Source organism: Bos javanicus, chromosome 6 (genome assembly GCF_032452875.1).
Source record: "Bos javanicus breed banteng chromosome 6, ARS-OSU_banteng_1.0, whole genome shotgun sequence".
In the NCBI taxonomy this organism is placed as follows: domain Eukaryota; kingdom Metazoa; phylum Chordata; class Mammalia; order Artiodactyla; family Bovidae; genus Bos; species Bos javanicus.
The window spans coordinates 84,572,428-84,589,586 of NC_083873.1; the positions used below are offsets into that span (position 1 = coordinate 84,572,428).

Below are 17,159 nucleotides of genomic sequence, written 5' to 3' on the forward strand. Positions count from 1 at the left end.
GACATGAGTTTGGATAAACTCCAGGTGTTGGTCATGGACAAGGAAGCCTGGCATGTTGCGGTCCATGGGGTGACAAAGTCAAACACAACTGAGCAGCTGAACTGAACACAGGAGAAAAAAGAGATATAAGGAAAGAATTCAGATATAGAACAATAATTCATGAAGCTACTGAATATTTCACTGTGAGAAGTAATTACAGGCAAAGTAAAGATATTTTTTTATTTTGAACATAAGGGACATGACCAGTTATAATACAGTGCCAACTGTCACATTTTCTCCTTTCCCCTTCTAGGGTTGGGAGTAAAAATACAGAGCTAAAGTTTTCTCTTTGAGTGTTTCAATAATAAACAGTTGATAAGTTTGTTTCCTAATGAAGTACTATCACTCTGCTCAGCTGTTATTCATGTTTATAGCATTTGTTCTGCCAATTTTTACCAAGATGGTCGTTCTGGAGGATTCAGCTACACAGCCAAATATTGGGTCCTAAGGTGTCTGGCTTCTTGCCATTGTATCTCTGTAGAACCTGTTGGGGTAAAGGAAATACCTTATTCAGTGAGTTTAAAGTTATAGCATTAGAATTCTGAAGAGATTAAAAGACAACTAGTTAAATGTCTTCCACATGGTGTGTCAGGAAACAAGTACAAGAGCTCTTAAGTCATGACAACTACTAATGCACTGACATTAGTAGAAGTACCCGTATTTTACATACTTATTACTATGTTCAGTCAGGTATGGAATATAATCATGAATTTCTACACATGATGGCATAGACAAAAGAAATTTTCAATGCCAAATTTAGATATTTAAAAAAATTGCTAGATGGTCTTAATAATATAAAAAGACTGGGAAATTTCTAATAATCTATATACTTTATTGCTTTATTTTATTTTCTTCTAAATTTCTTAATTTTTATATTTAATTTTCTTAGTTTTCTTAATTTCTTAAATTTTATGTCTTCCACCCTCAACCCTCATAGTTTTACACACATTATTGACAAAGTTTCAGAATTCATAAGTTTTATAATGCTTAGATGTTCATTTTATATATATATATATATATGTATATATATATATATATATATATATATATATATATATATACTTCCTTGGTGGCTCAGACAGTAAAGTGTCTGCTTACAATGAGGGAGACCCAGGTTCAATCCCTGGGTTGGAAAGATCTTCTGGAGAAGGAAATGGCAAACCACTCCAGTACTCTTGCCTGGAAAATCCTCATGGATGGAGGAATCTGGTAGGCTACAGTCCATGGGGTCGCAAACAGTTGGACACGACTGAGTGACTTCACTTTAATACACTAACTGTCATTTTCAAATATGATACTCACTGACATGCTACAGAAAAGAGTTAACTTATATTCACTTGTTAATATATCTTTTCATAGATATATTTTACTCTTTTGATATACAAGGAAAATGCATGTGTAATTAGCCATTCAAGAGAAATAACTTTCTGTTCATTTATAATTTAGCAATAATAAGTTAATGCTACTTAGAAAGCATACCTTCTTAGATTACAGATTGTAAGCATTACTTCCAAAAAAAAAAAAAAAAACTAGCAAGTTTTGTCATGAACCCAGAGTATTACCACATTTATTAGGTTTGGAAATAGTTTAAATTTAGAAAAGAAGAGCTTGTTGGTAATTTATACATATGAATAAGGTTATTGAAAATATCCAACCTCATGATAATAAAATTTATTCAGCTGACCTTGAATGCTTTAACAACAAACACAAAGCATTGAAAGTAGCAATCATTTAGTTTCTATGCTGCTGCTGCTGCTGTTGCTAAGTCGCTTCAGTCGTGTCTGACTCTGTATGATCCCATAGACAGCAGCCCACCAGGCTCCCCCGTCCCTGGGATTCTCCAGGCAAGAACACTGGAGTGGGTTGCCATATCCTTCTCCAATGCATGAAAGTGAAAAGTGAAAGTGAAGTTTCTATGCCCAGTACCAAAGTAAGGTACCAATTTTGGAATTCCCAATCAATTCTCATACACTGGATTATAATTTATTGTTTTTAACCTCTATTTGCTATGTGAATATAAAGTAAGTTTAGTTTCTCAGCAAAATAAAAAGAGCATAGGTAATTAGGAGAAGACTGCAATATCAGATGTCAAACTAAAAGAGTAGTTCACAAATATCCAAAGACCCCAGGGGTATTTTATACATTAGAAAATAAGGTATCACTCTATTTTATGGAGAAAGTGGCTGCTAAATATTTTCCATGCCAGTCTTCCTTGTGCCTCATGCCTTCTTATAATCCTTTCTTCCTTCTCAATCAGGAGGGACAATGTGACAGGTTAGAAGCAGAGTCCATTAAGGGCCAGACCTTACAATGCACAGGGTTAACTAAACGGCAAAGACCCATCTTCTCACTTTCTCTTTGATGTTCCTGCTTCAGACTTTGGCAGGGTTCAGTCAACCAGGGAGGCCGATATTTCTCTTTTTCTAAGTCTTTGCGCTGGTTGGGTATCTGGAGGCAACTTGGGGAGCCCTGGCCATCCTTTCTCTGTTCAGGACCCTGAGAAGCACACTGATAGGGCTATTCTAAAATTTGGGGGAAATGAAAGGGGCCAGGGCAAATACAATCTGCATAATGCATTCCAGACTTTTATCACTATTGCATAATATCATTGTGTTACTGCACGTACTGTTAAAATTTAACTCTTGAGAACATCTGTGTGTGTACTGTCCTCAGGAGTCCTTCATTCAAGAGGAACAAATGACAAAGCAGAATTTGGTGATTTACCTTTCAGTCCACAATCCCATTATATTTCACACAGTATCTCTTAAATATTTTTCTTTATAATAATGTTAATCCACAGTGTTGTTAATAAAAGACACTGTACTACTGTAGCACTTGCCATGTATATTTTGGCTTTTATAAATATCTGAGATAAGTTGGAGCTGTCATAGTAGTTTACCTTCTTGCAGAAATTGTCTGTAATCTGACTTTTTACATTATTGAAACAAGTTATTAAATAGTTTTTAACTATTAAGCTACTTTGCCTACCTTATGTGGAATCTGGGCAAGAGCTGATGCAATCATATTGGCTCTTTCTTCTTTTATGTTAGTGACCATTGACCCCAAAGAAAATACCATAATACCTTTTTCTCCAGAGCTCTTGGCAAACTCTTCCATATCCTGGGAGGAAAGAATTTGCTTCATCACAAAGGATCAATAGCATAGCAACCAATATTGAAATGATTGCTGCAAACAATTAAAGAGAGAAAAATCAGATATGGTCTGGAATTATTAGAGTTGTAGATTTTTTTTTAAACTTTACAATATTGTATTGGTTTTGCCATACGTCAACATGCATCCACCATGGGTGTACATGTGTTCCCCATCCTGAACCCCCATCCCACCTCCCTCCCCATACCATCCCTCTGGGTCATCCAAGTGCAACAGCCCCAAGCATCCTGTATCCTGCATCAAACCTGGACTGGCGATTCGTTTCTTATATAATATTATACATGTTTTAACGCCATTCTCCCAAATCATCCCCACCCCCCCCACCACAGAGTCCAAAAGACTGTTCTATACATCTGTGTCTCTTTTGCTGTCTCGCATACAGGGTTGTCATTACCATCTTTCTAAATTTCATATATATGCGTTAGTATACTGTATTGGTGTTTTTCTTTCTGGCTTACTTCACTCTGTATAATAGGCTCCAGTTTCATCCACCTCATTAGAACTGATTCAAATGTATTCTTTTTAATGGCTGAGTAATACTCCGTTGTGTATATGTACCACAGCTTTCTTATCCATTCATCTGCGGATGGACATCTAGGTTGCTTCCATGTCCTAGCTATTATAAACAGTGCTGCGATGAACACTGGGGTACATGTGTCTCTTTCAATTCTCCTTTCCTTGGTGTATATGCCCAGCAGTGGGATTGCTGGGTCGTATGGCAGTTCTATTTCCAGTTTTTTAAGGATTATCTCAATAGATGCAGAGAAAGCCTTTGATAAAATTCAACATCCATTTATGATAAAAACTCTCCAGAAATCAGGAATAGAAGGAACATACCTCAATATAATAAAAGCTACATATGACAAACCCACAGCAAACATTATCCTCAATGGTGAAAAATTGAAAGCATTTCCCCTAAAGAGTTGTAGATTTTTAAAAGATATTACCATTTTAACCATTCCTAAATGTGTAGTTCAGTAGTGTTAAGTGTATTCAGATTGTGCAACCAATAACCAGAACTTTATCACCTGGCAAAACTGAAAATCTATGTCATTAAGAAATGCTCTGGCAACCATCACTCTGCTTTGTGTTTCTACAAATTTGACTAAGCCATATACTTTTGAATTTTAGAGTACTTTTCCTTCTGGACTGGCTTATGGCACTCAGAGGAAGGCGCATCCAAGATGTGTAGTGTTTCAGAATTTCCTTATAAAGGTTGAATAATCGCTTATTGCTTTATTGGTTGAGGGACACTCGGGTTGCTTCAGCCTCTTGGCTCTTGTGAACAGTGCTTTCATGAACATGATGTACAAATATCTCGTTGGCATCCTAATTTGAATTCTTGTGAATACATTCCCAGAAGAGTAATTGCTGGACTATATGTAAATTCTATTTTTAAGCTTTTTAGGAAACTCCATAGTGTTTTCAATAATGACTATTTTTTAACAGACTTAATGCCTGAGATTCTTGAGGTCTTGGTATAAGGTAAATGTCTTCTAGTGTTATGTGTATTTGTGCACTTGTGTGTATGAGTTAGGAAAGAAAGGAGACAGAGGCAATACTCAGTGGTGAAGAGGAACGGTGTTGGACTTAGACTCTTCATCAATATTGTCATTGGTTACTACATAGATTATTGGAAGAAGACCACATAGCAACATAGCAACTCATATTTAATTGTTTATTAGTACAGTCCTGCTAAATCATTTCTTTAACTTATTCCAGGGAGATGTTCTGAATACTTTTTAAAAATAAGTCATTAGTATTTCACTTCCTTATTAACACTAAGAAAAATTATAATTTGAATGATTTATTATTTTCTCATCTCTATACTTTACATTATCTTCAGCTCAGTTCAGTCACACAGTCACGTCCGACTCTTTGTGACCCCATGTACTGCAACACATCAGGCCTCCCTGTGCATCATCAACACCGGGAGTTTACCCAAACTCATGTCCATAGAGTCGCTGATGCCATCCAACCATCTCATCCACCGTCGTCCCCTTCTCCACCTGCCTTCAATCTTTCCAGGCACTAGGATCTTTTCATGAGTCAGCTCTTCGCATCAGGTGGCCAAAGAATTGGAGTTTCAGCTTCAACATCAGTCCTTCCAATGAAAACCCAGGACTGATCTCCTTTAGGACGGAGTGGTTGGATCTCATTACAGTCCAAGGGACTCTCAAGAGTCTTCTCCAACACCACAGTTCAAAAGCATCAATTCTTCAGCATTCAGCTTTCTTTATAGTCCAACTCTTACATCCATACATGACTACTGGAAAAACCATAACTTGACTATGTGGACCCTTGTTGACAAAGTAATATCTCTGCTTTTTAATATGCTGGCTAGGTTGGTCATAACTTTCCTTCCAAGGAGTAAGCGTCTTTTAATTTCATGGCTGCAGTCACCATCTCCAGTGACTTTGGAGCCCCCCCAAAATAAAGTTTGGCATTGTTTCCCCATCTATTTGTCATGAAGTGATGGGACCAGATGCCATGATCTCAGTTGTCTGAATGTTGAGCTTTAAGCCAACTTTTTCACTCTCCTCTTTCACTTTCATCAAGAGGATCTTTCGTTCTTCTTCACTTTCTGCCATAAGGGTGGTGTTATCTGCATATCTGAGGTTATTGATATTTCTCCCAGCAATCTTGATTCCAGCTTGTGCTTCTTCCAGTCCAGCATTTCTCATGATGTACTCTGCATATAAGTTAAATAAGCAGGGTGACAACATACAGCCTTGACATACTCCTTTTCCTATTTGGAACCAGCCTGTTGTTCCATGTCCAGTTCTAACTGTTGCTTCCTGACCTGTATGTAGGTTTCTCAAAAGGTAGGTCAGGTGGTCTGGTATTCCCATCTCTTGAAGAATTTTCTACAGTTTGTTTTGATCCACACAGTCAAAGGATTTGGCATAGTCAATAAAGCAGAAATAGATGTTTTTCTGGAACTCTGTTATTTATTTGATGATCCAGCAAATGTTGGAAATTTGGTCTCTGGTTCCTCTGCTTTTTCTAAATCTAGTTTGAACATTTGGAGTTTCACGGTTCACGTATTGCTGAAGCCTGGCTTGGAGAATTTTGAGAATTACTTTGCTAGTGTGTGAGATGAGTGTAATTATGTGGAAGTCTGAGCATTCTTTGGCATTGCCTTTCTTTGGGATTGGAATGAAAACTGACCTTTTCCAGCCTGTGACCACTGCTGAGTTTTCCAAATTTGCTGGCATATTGAGTGCAGCACTTTCACGGCATCATTTTTTTGGGATTTGAAATAGCTCAACTGGAATTCCATCACCTCCACTAGTTTTGTTCATAGTGATACTTCCTAAGGCCCACTTGACTTCATATTCCAGGATGTCTGACTCTAGGTGAGTGATCACACCATCGTGATTATCTGGGTCGTGAATATCTTTTAGGTACAGTTCTTCTGTGTATTCTTGCCACCTCTTCTTAATAACTTCTGCTTCTGTTAAGTCCATACTATTTCTGTCCTTTATTGAGCCTATCTTTGCATGAAATGTTCCCTTGGTATCTATAATTTTTTTGAAGAGAGCTCTAGTGTTTCCCAGTCTAATGTTTTCCTCTATTTCTCTGCATTGATCACTGAGGAAGGCTTTCTTATGTCTCCTTGCTATTCTTTGGAACTCTGCATTCAAACGTGTATATCTTTCCTTTTCTCCTTTGCTTTTGGCTTCTCTTTTTTCACAGCTTTTTGTAAGGCCTCCTCAAATAGCCATGAGAATGTGATCCTATCTCTTCCTTTCTTAACTCTATAACTTTCTCCCAATTCTTCTACTAGATCTTTCAAATTCCTTATGATGATCTCTCTTCAACTCATCTCTTCAACATCATCTGCCTCTTACTCAGCCACTTCCCATTTAGACTAAGCTTGAACTTCTTGGAAACTGTCATTACTATTCTACCTGCTTTTCTTTCATGTTTTCCTACACCCCTACCCTATCCCTTTTACTTATCCCTGAACATCCTTAAGATTTCACCTGACTTGTCAGTGCTTCAGAGATAATTTCCATAATTCCTACTGGATATTTCAATAGCATGTGTGAAAGTGAAAGTGTTAGTCAATCAGTCGTGTCCCAGTCTTTGTGACCTCATGGACTTCAGCCTGCTAGGCTCCTTAGTCCATGGGATTCTGAGGCAAGAATACTGGAGTGGGTTGCCATTCCATTCTCTAAGAATTTTCCCGACCTGAGAATTGAACCCAGGTCTCCTGCATTGCAAGCAGATTCTTCACCATCTGAGCCACCAGGATAGGAATTTCCATATTATGATACTGAGAATGAAGTTTTTATGACTTTCTTGTATTCTGAGTTTCCAGGTAGAGTGCCAAGTGGCACAAGCTGGCTTAACACCATTTCTCTATATTAGCACTTACTTCTGGAATATGCTAATCATTGTACAATTATTCTTTTAATGAATGTCATATATTTTATTATGTGTTGAATAATGAAGACTTTCATTTTTTTCATATATGCTCAAAGTTTCCCAGGTATCCCATTTGATTCTGTAATGATAATTAAATTCAGATACTTGAGTTGGTATAGGAATTTCTTTGAGTTTCTAATTGGTAATTTTATCAAGCTTTACACATCCAACTCATTCTCATCAAGCATTCTAAATTAAGAATGCAGAATTATTTCTATTGAAAATGCAAAGTAAACAAAGCAAAACGGGAATACATTAGACAGAGATTTGGCAGGTTTGCAGAGGAGGCCTCCATCAAATTCAAAATTTGGTAGCACTGGGAGAGGAAATTCTAAATCCCAGTAGGCTCGAACGAGCCATATTTCACCTTCCAATCATTGTCTCATATGTTGTAGTGGGTCTTCCTGAAAGGAGAACAAAAACAAACAAACAAAAAATCTGAGAGGAAGTGACAATATTGTCAAATGCATATATTAGGTAATTTTTGGAAAAGAGCTTGGAGTGTTTTAGCCAAAGATGTTTGGAAGTGTTTTTTGATAAAGGAAACATATATGTGCATGTACAATATACAATATGCACGTGCCTGGCAAGTTGCTTCTGTCGGGTCTGATTCTTTATGACCCTGTGGACCATAGCCAGCCAGGCTCCTCTAGGATTCTCCAGGCAAGAATACTGGAGTGGATAGCTATCGTTTCCACCAGAGGATCTTCTGGACACAGGGGAGACAGTGGGTGGTGGCGGCGGCGGGGACTTTTGGGGGTAGGATGGGCAAAGGACTATCTGGTTTTTGCCCTCAGTTTTTAAAGACAGCTTTGTTTGACATAGAATTTTTGGCTGATGGTTTTGTCTTTCAACACTTTGAATATATCATCTCACTGCCATGGAGCATCCACTGTTTCTGATGAGATATAAGTAGTATCTTATTGGAGTTTACTGGTATGGCTGTATTATCTTCTATTAGTGCTTGAAGATTTTCTATCTTTAGCTTTCAACATTTCACTAGTGTCTGTGTATGACTCTCCCATGTTTATCCTACCTGGAATTGATTGAAACCCTGGGCTATGTAGACTGATATCATCCATCATATTTAGGATGTTTTCTGCCATTATTTTTTGAAGATTTTGCTTTGCCTATCTTTCTTACAGCACTCCTATTTTGTGTATGTTAGTGTATTGGATTATGTCCCACAATTTGCTGCCCTTGTGTTCATTTCTCTTTATTCTTTTTTATCTCTGTTCTTTTGATTGTATTATTTTATTGATCTATATTGAATTTGCTGGCTTTTTCATCTGTGGCTTCAACTTGACTACTGACTCCTTCTAGTGAATTTTTTCGAGTTTTGTAATTTTCAACTCTAAAATTTTCATTTGATACTCTTGAAAACATGATTTCTATCCCCTATGTTGTATCTCTTACTTTCTTGGGCTCCAAAATCACTGTAGGTAGTGACTGCAGCCATGAAATTAAAAGATGATTGCTCCTTGGAAGAAAGGCTATGACAAACCTAGACAGCACATTCAAAAGCAGAGACATTGCTTTGTTGACAAAGGTCCATATAGTCAAAGCTATGGTTTTTCCAGTAGTCATGTATGGATATGAGAGTTGGATGGTAAGGAAGGCTGAGTATCCAAGAATTGATGCTTTTCAACTGTGAGAAGACTCTTTAGAGTCATTTGGACAGCAAGGAGATCAAACCAGGTAATCCTAAAGGGAAATCAACCCTGAATATTCATTGGAAGGACTGATGCTGAAGCTGAAGCTCTGATACTTTGGCTACCTGAGGTGAAAAGCTGACTCATTGGAAAAGACCTTGATGCTGAAAAAGATTGAGGGCAGGAGGAGTAGTTGGTGATAGAAGATGAGATGGTTGAATGGCATCACCACCTTGATGGACATGAGTTTGAGCAAGCTCTGGGAGATAGTGAAGAACAGGAAGCCTGACATACTGCAGTTCATGGGGTCACAAAGAGTCAGACATGACTGAATGGCTGAGAACAACAATCTCTGACTTATAGATTCAATTGGATGGGACATTAATTTATACTTCTCTTTACATCTTAAGAATGGTTTACTGAAGGTGGGTTGCATGCTTTTAGGAATTCAGAGTCCTCCATTTTGGTGTAATATAAGGATTCACAATGGCCTCATGGTCATTTGCTTGTGTGCCTCTTATGTTGCTTCAGTCATGTCTGACTCTTTGTGACCCAATGGACTCTAGCCTGCCAGGCTCCTCTGTCCATTGGATTCTCCAGGCAAGAATACTGGAGAGGGTTTGATGCCCTTACTCCAGGGGATCTTCCCAACTTAGGGACTGAATGCACATCTCTCATGTCTTCTGAATTAGCTGTTGGGTTCTTTACCACTAGTGCTACCTTGGAAGCCTGTGACTGTTTATATATGTATACACATACACACACACACACACACACACACACACACACATCAATGTATATATTTAGCTTATAATTTCTTTTATTTGAGTGTTTTGCATTTCTCATAGTTTCCTTTGGGTCATTGAACACAATTTACAATAGCTAATTTGAAGTTTTTCCCTGTTTGAACAATTAGTCTCTCTCATAGTCAGTTTGTATTGTGTTTTTCCCCCACATGGAGGTCACATTTCCATTTTTATTTATATGTATGGTGAAATTTAAACTGTAACATTTATATAATAAGAGTATAGCAAGTCTGAATATTGATCCTCTGCAGGTCCATGTATTTTTACTGCTATTTGTTCAGTAACTGAATGGACTATTTTAGTGAAGTCTTTTTCCTCTACTATGTTAAAGCTATGATATGACTACTTGGAGAGTGCAGTCTTGGGCATACTCACATTCCCTGGGCTGACAGCGGTTATAGTGGGACACTCCTTTTCACTGTCTCTTTTTTTAACTGTTAGCCCTCACCAGTTGTTGGGTGATTGTGCTATAGTTTTGGATAATATCTTGGAAGTATAAATTGCTCCAGCATCTGACCCCAAAAAGTTCAGATTTTTTTTGCAGGGATACTTTGGAAGTCAGTGTCTGATGTGTGTTCTGACCTCAGAAAGTCTCTTCTCAGCTGTGTCTTCCATTGGTTTTCTAGGGTTTCTGGTAACTTCCCAGTGGTTTAGCTTGTATCTGTCATGAAGCAACCAGCTTCTTCTTAGCTTCTTAGCAACAAATTTGTTCATAGCTTGTGGGCACTCATAGGTGTGAACTTCCCACTAAGTGCAAGTTGCACAGTCATGTTGACTCTTTGTGACCCCATGGACTGTAGTCCCTGGAATTCTCCAGGCCAGAACACTGGAGTGGGTAAGCCTTTCCCTTCTCCAGGGGATCTTCCCAACCCAGGGATCAAAGCAAAGTCTCCCTCATTGCAGGCAGACTCTTTACCAGCTGAGTTACAATGGAAGCCTCAAAATACTGGAGTGGGTGGCCTATCCCTTCTCCAAGGGATATTCCTGACCCAGGAGTCAAGGTGGGGTTTTCCTGAATTGCATGTAGATTCTTTGCCAACTGAGCTATCAGGGAAGCCCCGACCTTCCCACAATCTGATTCAAATAAAATGAATGCATTGAGACTAGCTTGGGGCTCTGTGTTTTATGCTTTGAATCTCCCTCTGATCAAACTCTCTGAACCTTGGCTTCCAGAGCTGGGGATATGGACAGTGGCACACTGCTCTCTCTGTTACATCCTTCTTTTAGGTGTAAATAATAGTGTCTATTTTTAGTTTGCCTCTTTCATCATGGAAGCTGCATTCTATGAATGAGCTGAGGAAATGACTATCTGCAATTCACTATACTCAATATGTTGTACCTAAATAGAATCTTTACCCTTTGAGTGTGGCTGAGTGGAAGAAGGCAATGGCAAGCCACTCCAGTACTCTTGCCTGGAAAATCCCATGGACAGAGGAGCTTGGTAGGCTGCAGTCCATGGGGTCGCTAAGAGTGGGACACGACTGAGCGACTTCACTTTCACTTTTCACTTCCATGCATTAGAGAAGGAAATGGCAACCCACTCCAGTGTTCTTGCCTGGAGAATCCCAGGAATGGGGCAGCCTGGTGGGCTGCCTGCCGTCTATGGGGTCGCACAGATTCGGACATGACTGAAGCGACCTAGCAGCAGCAGCAGCAGCAGCAGAGTGGAAGAAGGGAGAACCTCGTTGACCACTCTTGCCTGGAACTTAGCCTCTGTAACACACAGCTGAGATGTGTGTGTGTGTGTGTGTGTGTGTGTGGAATTCAGGTGGCTTGACCCTTCTAAGGAGATACTATAGCACTCAAAAGGAATTGTAGGAGTGTGAGCTCTGTGTTCTTTCTGAACCTACTTAGAGTGGAATCTATTTTTCTGACTAAGGATAGTGAGAGAGGGAGAAATTTGAGGTTTAAATAGCACAGGATTTTGGTGGTTTTACTGTTGTAATTTTTTCTGGAATAAATGTGTCTTTACTGTATGTCTTCAGGAAAATTTCTAGACACTTTAAATAGCTGTTTAAAACACAATTTCCATTAGTTATTCTTGTTTCAGGTAAGAGCTGGCCCATGGAATATGTCATGCTGCCATTTAAGAAGAGGGAGGTTCAAGGTGTTGTGAAATTTCTCTACATTCTGCTTCTTTAATATATTCAACAGAATGAGGATGTCAATTTGCTAGGGCTGAGGAATGAGTGAGTGGGAAGTAACTACATAGCTGCTTTTGGGAGATGAAAAGACTCCAGATCTAGCTAGAGGTGATAGTTGCACATCGTGTAATTCATTAACTGAATTATACAATTTATAATGGTTAAAAAGGTGAATTTTGTGTTATATAAATTTAGCCTCACTGGTAGAATAGAAAATGGGTGCCACCAGGATTTGGCTCAGAGGCCATGGTTTAATAGCCCCTGGTTTGTAATGTAAACCTATCTATTATCTCTCTATGTATCTTTAAGTGTAGTTTTATAATTTTGTCTGAGTTTTAGGTGCATAGCATCATGATTCAGGAGTTTTTGTAGATTATACTCATCATCATTTATTACAATATATTGGGTATAATTCTCTGTGCTAGTCAATAGATTTTTATTGCTTATTTTATGTTTAATAGTTTATATTTGTAGCACTATACTCCTAATTTGTTCTTCCCCTTCTGCAGTTTGGTAATCATAAATTTATTGTCTATGTCTGTGAATCTGATTCTGTTTTATATATAGATACATTTGTATTACTTTTTAGATTTCACATATAAGTGATATAGTATTTTTATGAATGACATATTTCACTATGAATTTTATTTTCTAGGTTCATCCATGTTGCTACAAATGGCAAAATTTTATTCTTTCTAAGGGTGAGTAATATTCCTTTGTATATACATCCCACATCTTAAGACAATTATCTGTTGTTGGGCACTTAGTTGGCTTCCATGTTTTGGCTATTGTAAATAGTGCTGCTATGAATATTGCAATTCATGTAGTAATTTTTCAGTGACTTAAATCCACACTGTCTGTGTTCAGAGTGCAACCTCTTAACCATTATGGTATGGTGACTCCCTTTTCTGGGTTACAGTTACTTTCAAAATGTAACATTAACAGTTTCCCATTATTAAGGTATATCATCACTATGATATTATGATAAAAGCATGATTATTTTTTAGGTTATGTATTAGTGCAAAAAACTGCCCTTAGAAGAGCAATGTTTATTTTATTTTTATCTCTCATAGTTCTGAGTGTTGGTGGGGCTCATTCAGGTGATTCTTGTAATAGGTTTCTCTGGGACTATAACCATGAGGACCTCTGGTGATTGCTTTTAAAAGACTCAAATTGCTGGAGGGCTGGAACTACTGGGACTTCTTAGGCATGTGTATGTATCTTTCCACAAATGGTCACTTCTCATGGAAACTTTGAGTGTGTTACAGACCTCCATGGTGAGTAGGCAGACAGAGAGATGAATTGGAGATAGTGAGATAGATAGATAGACAGATAGAGACATAGACAGGCTGAACGACCGAGACAGAGAGGCAGAGAGAGATCTGTGTTGTGTTCTGTAACTGAGCCTTGGAGGTTAGTCTGAAACATTTGTGAGACAGCATCTAGATTTACTAAAGTTCAAGAGAGAGGGAATTACTTGATGGGAGAGCTGGCAGAGTATTTGTAGTCATGACTCAAAAACACTATTATAAGTATAGACGTAATCCAGCAGAGGTCCCTTAACTATTGTAAAATTCATATAATACTGCTGTTAAACCACAGTAAAATCAGTAGACTATGTGAGTTAAGATTTCAAAAACTATTGGAATTATAAATATAAGGTGTTCTAAAAAAAAAAAGAAAGAGTCATTGTTTGACATATTGGATAGTATGCCAAATTTCCAGTAGCTTTTTTTAAAAGAATTTATTTTACTTTTGGCCCCAGCATGTGGGATGGGGATCTTAATTCCCAGACCAGGGATTGAACATGTGCTTCCTGCAGTGGAAGCTGGAGTCTCAACCACTGGACCACCAGTGTAAGTACATGCTCAGTCACTCAGTTGTGTCCAAGCAGGTTGGTCTGTTAATGGGATTTCCCAGGCAAGAATATTGGAGTGGATTGTCGTTTTTCCTCCAGGAGATCTCCCTAATTGAGGGATTGAACTTAGGTCTTCTGCATCTCCTGCATTGGCAGGCAAATTCTTTACCACTGAGCCACCTGGGGAGCCCATTAGACTAACAGGGAAGTCCTCAGTTCAAGGATTCTGAGTGAAACTAATACACTGATAACATGATATGAAAATCTTATGATTTAATATCTTAATAACTGAATATTTTGAATCTATATGTTTATTTCACTAATTATTTAATATCACAAAATAAATAAATGAAAGGATTATTGTGAAAGGTCAAGTAATGAAGAAGTATATAGAATAAAAAGTTAAATTGTTTTAATTGGAAATTCAGTTCAGTTCAGTTCAGTTCAGTCGCTCAGTCGTGTCTGACTCTTTGTGACCCCATGAACTGCAGCATGCCAGGCCTCCCTGTTCATGACCAGCTCCCAGAGTCCATCCAAACCCATGTCCACTGAGTCAGTGACGCCATCCAACCATCACATCCTCTGTCATTCCCTTCTCCACCTGCCCTCATATTTCCCAGAATCAGGGTCTTTTCCAATGAGTCAGCTCTTTGTATCAGGTGGCCAAAGAACTGGAGTTTCAGCTTCAACATCAGTCCTTCCAGTGAACACCCACGACTGATTTCCTTTAGGATGGACTGGTTGAACTTCTTGCAGTCCAAGGGACTCTCAAGAGTCTTCTCCAACACCATAGTTCAAAAGCATCAATTCTTCTGTGCTTTGCTTTCTTTATAGTCCAATTCTTACAACCATACATGAACACTGGAAAAACCACAGCCTTACTACATGGACCTTTGTTTTCAAAGTAATGTCTCTGCTTTTTAATATGGTGTCTAGGTTGGTCATAACTTTCCTTCCAAGGAGTAAGTGTCTTTTAATTTCATGGCTGCAGTCACCATCTGCAGTGACTTTGGAGCCCAGAAAAATAAAGTCAGCCACTGTTTCCACTGTTTCCCCATCTATTTGCCATGAAGTGATGGGACTGGATGCAGTGATCTTAGTTTTCTGAATGTTGAGCATTAAGCCAACTTTTTCACTCTTTTCTTTGACTTTCATCAAGAGGCTCTTTAGTTCTTCTTCACTTTCTGCCGTAAGGGTGGTGTCATCTGCATATCTGAGGTTATTGATATTTCTCCTGGCAATCTTGATTCCAGCTTGTGCTTCTTCCAGCCCAGCATTTCTCATGATGTACTCTGCATATAAGTTAAATAAGCAGGGTGACAATATACAGCCTTGACGTACTCCTTTTTCTACTTAGAACCAGTCTGTTGTTCCATGTCTAGTTCTAACTGTTGCTTCCTGACCTGCATATAGGTTTCTCAAGAGGCAGGTCAGGTGGTCTGGTATTCCCATCTCTTGAAGAATTTCCCATAGTTTATTGTGATCCACACAGTCAAAGGCTTTGGCATAGTCAATAAAGCAGAAATAGATGTTTTTCTGGAACTCTCTTGCTTTTTTGATGATACAGTGGATGTTAGCAATTTGATCTTGGTTCCTCTGCCTTTTCTAAAACTGCCTTGAACACGTGGAAGTTATTGGAAATTCAGTGTATTCTAAAGATCATTTCCTCTGTGGTGTACAAATTTACATATATTTACATAAAATATGTTTAAATTTATTTCCAAAGAATGCTTCTTTGGAAATCATTGGAAGTCATGCTTCTTTTTTTTTTTTTAGAATTTCTGGAACTTTATATTTGTTTAGTAATGTGAAATAGAGAATATTTAACAATATTGCCCATAATTTAACTGTTTCAGAGAAGGCAATGGCACCAGACTCCAGTACTCTTTCCTGGAAAATCCCATAGTGGGAGAAGCCTGGTAGGCTGCAATCCATGGGGTCGCTAAGAGTCGCACATGACTGAACTACTGCACTTTCAGTTTTCACTTTCATGAATTGGAGAAGGAAATGGCAACCCACTCCAGTGTTCTTGCCTGGAGAATCCCAGGAACGGGGGAACCTGGTGGGTTGTCATCTATGGGGTCACACAGAGTTGGACACGACTGAAGTGACTTAGCAGTAACTGTTTTCTTTCATGGTTGTATAACTCATACCTATGTTGTAGATAAGTGTGTTCACAAATTGATAGCCATTTAAGTGCTAGTGGGAATATTCACCATGTAATTATGAACATGTGCAAGTATTTCTGCATGACACATAACTAGATGATGAGTTGCTATATAAAACAGTGTGCATTAATTTTATTTAAATGGTATTTCCATATTCTGTTCAGTTCAGTTCAGCCACTCAGTCGTGTCCGACTCTTTGTGACCCCATGAATCGCAGCATGCCAGGCCTCCCTGTCCATCACCAACTCCCAGAGTTCACTCAAATGCACGTCCATTGAGTTGGTGATGCCATCCAGCCATCTCATCCTCTGTCATCCCCTTCTCCTCCTGCCCCCAATCCCTCCCAGCATCAGAGTCTTTTCCAATGAGTCAACTCCACATGACGTGGCCAAAGTACTGGAGTTTCAGCTTTAGCATCATTCCTTCCAAAGAAATCCCAGGGCTGATCTCCTTCAGAATGGACTGGTTGGATCTCATTGCAGTCCAAGGGACTCTCAAGAGTCTTTTCCAACATCACAGTTCAAAACCATCAATTCTTCAGTGCTCAGCTTTCTTCACAGTCCAACTCTCACATCCATACATGACCACTGGAAAAACCATAGCCTTGACTAGATGGACTTTTGTTGGCAATACTTCCTCAAAGTTAGTCCTACCAGATTATTTATTCTACAAATTATTTGTAGCAATATTACTTGTTGACAATTTCAATTTCCCAAATTTTCCATACCACCTTTTATCTGTCATTGACCATTTTGCTTCTGTGAATTTCCTGTTCATACTTTTCATTTAGTTTCATACTGGAGTGCTAGACTTTTCATTGGAGATTTATAGTCCTTCTTATTGCACAGTGACTACCAACCCTTTGTCTATTACAAGTGCCCCTGTAT

At 38.5% G+C, this 17,159-nt stretch overlaps 1 pseudogene; it reads right to left on the reverse strand.

The window, feature by feature from the left end:
* Nucleotides 1–249: 249 nt before the first annotated feature.
* On the reverse strand, nt 250–8,750 carry LOC133249166 (UDP-glucuronosyltransferase 2B31-like; annotated as a pseudogene).
* Nucleotides 8,751–17,159: the final 8,409 nt, after the last annotated feature.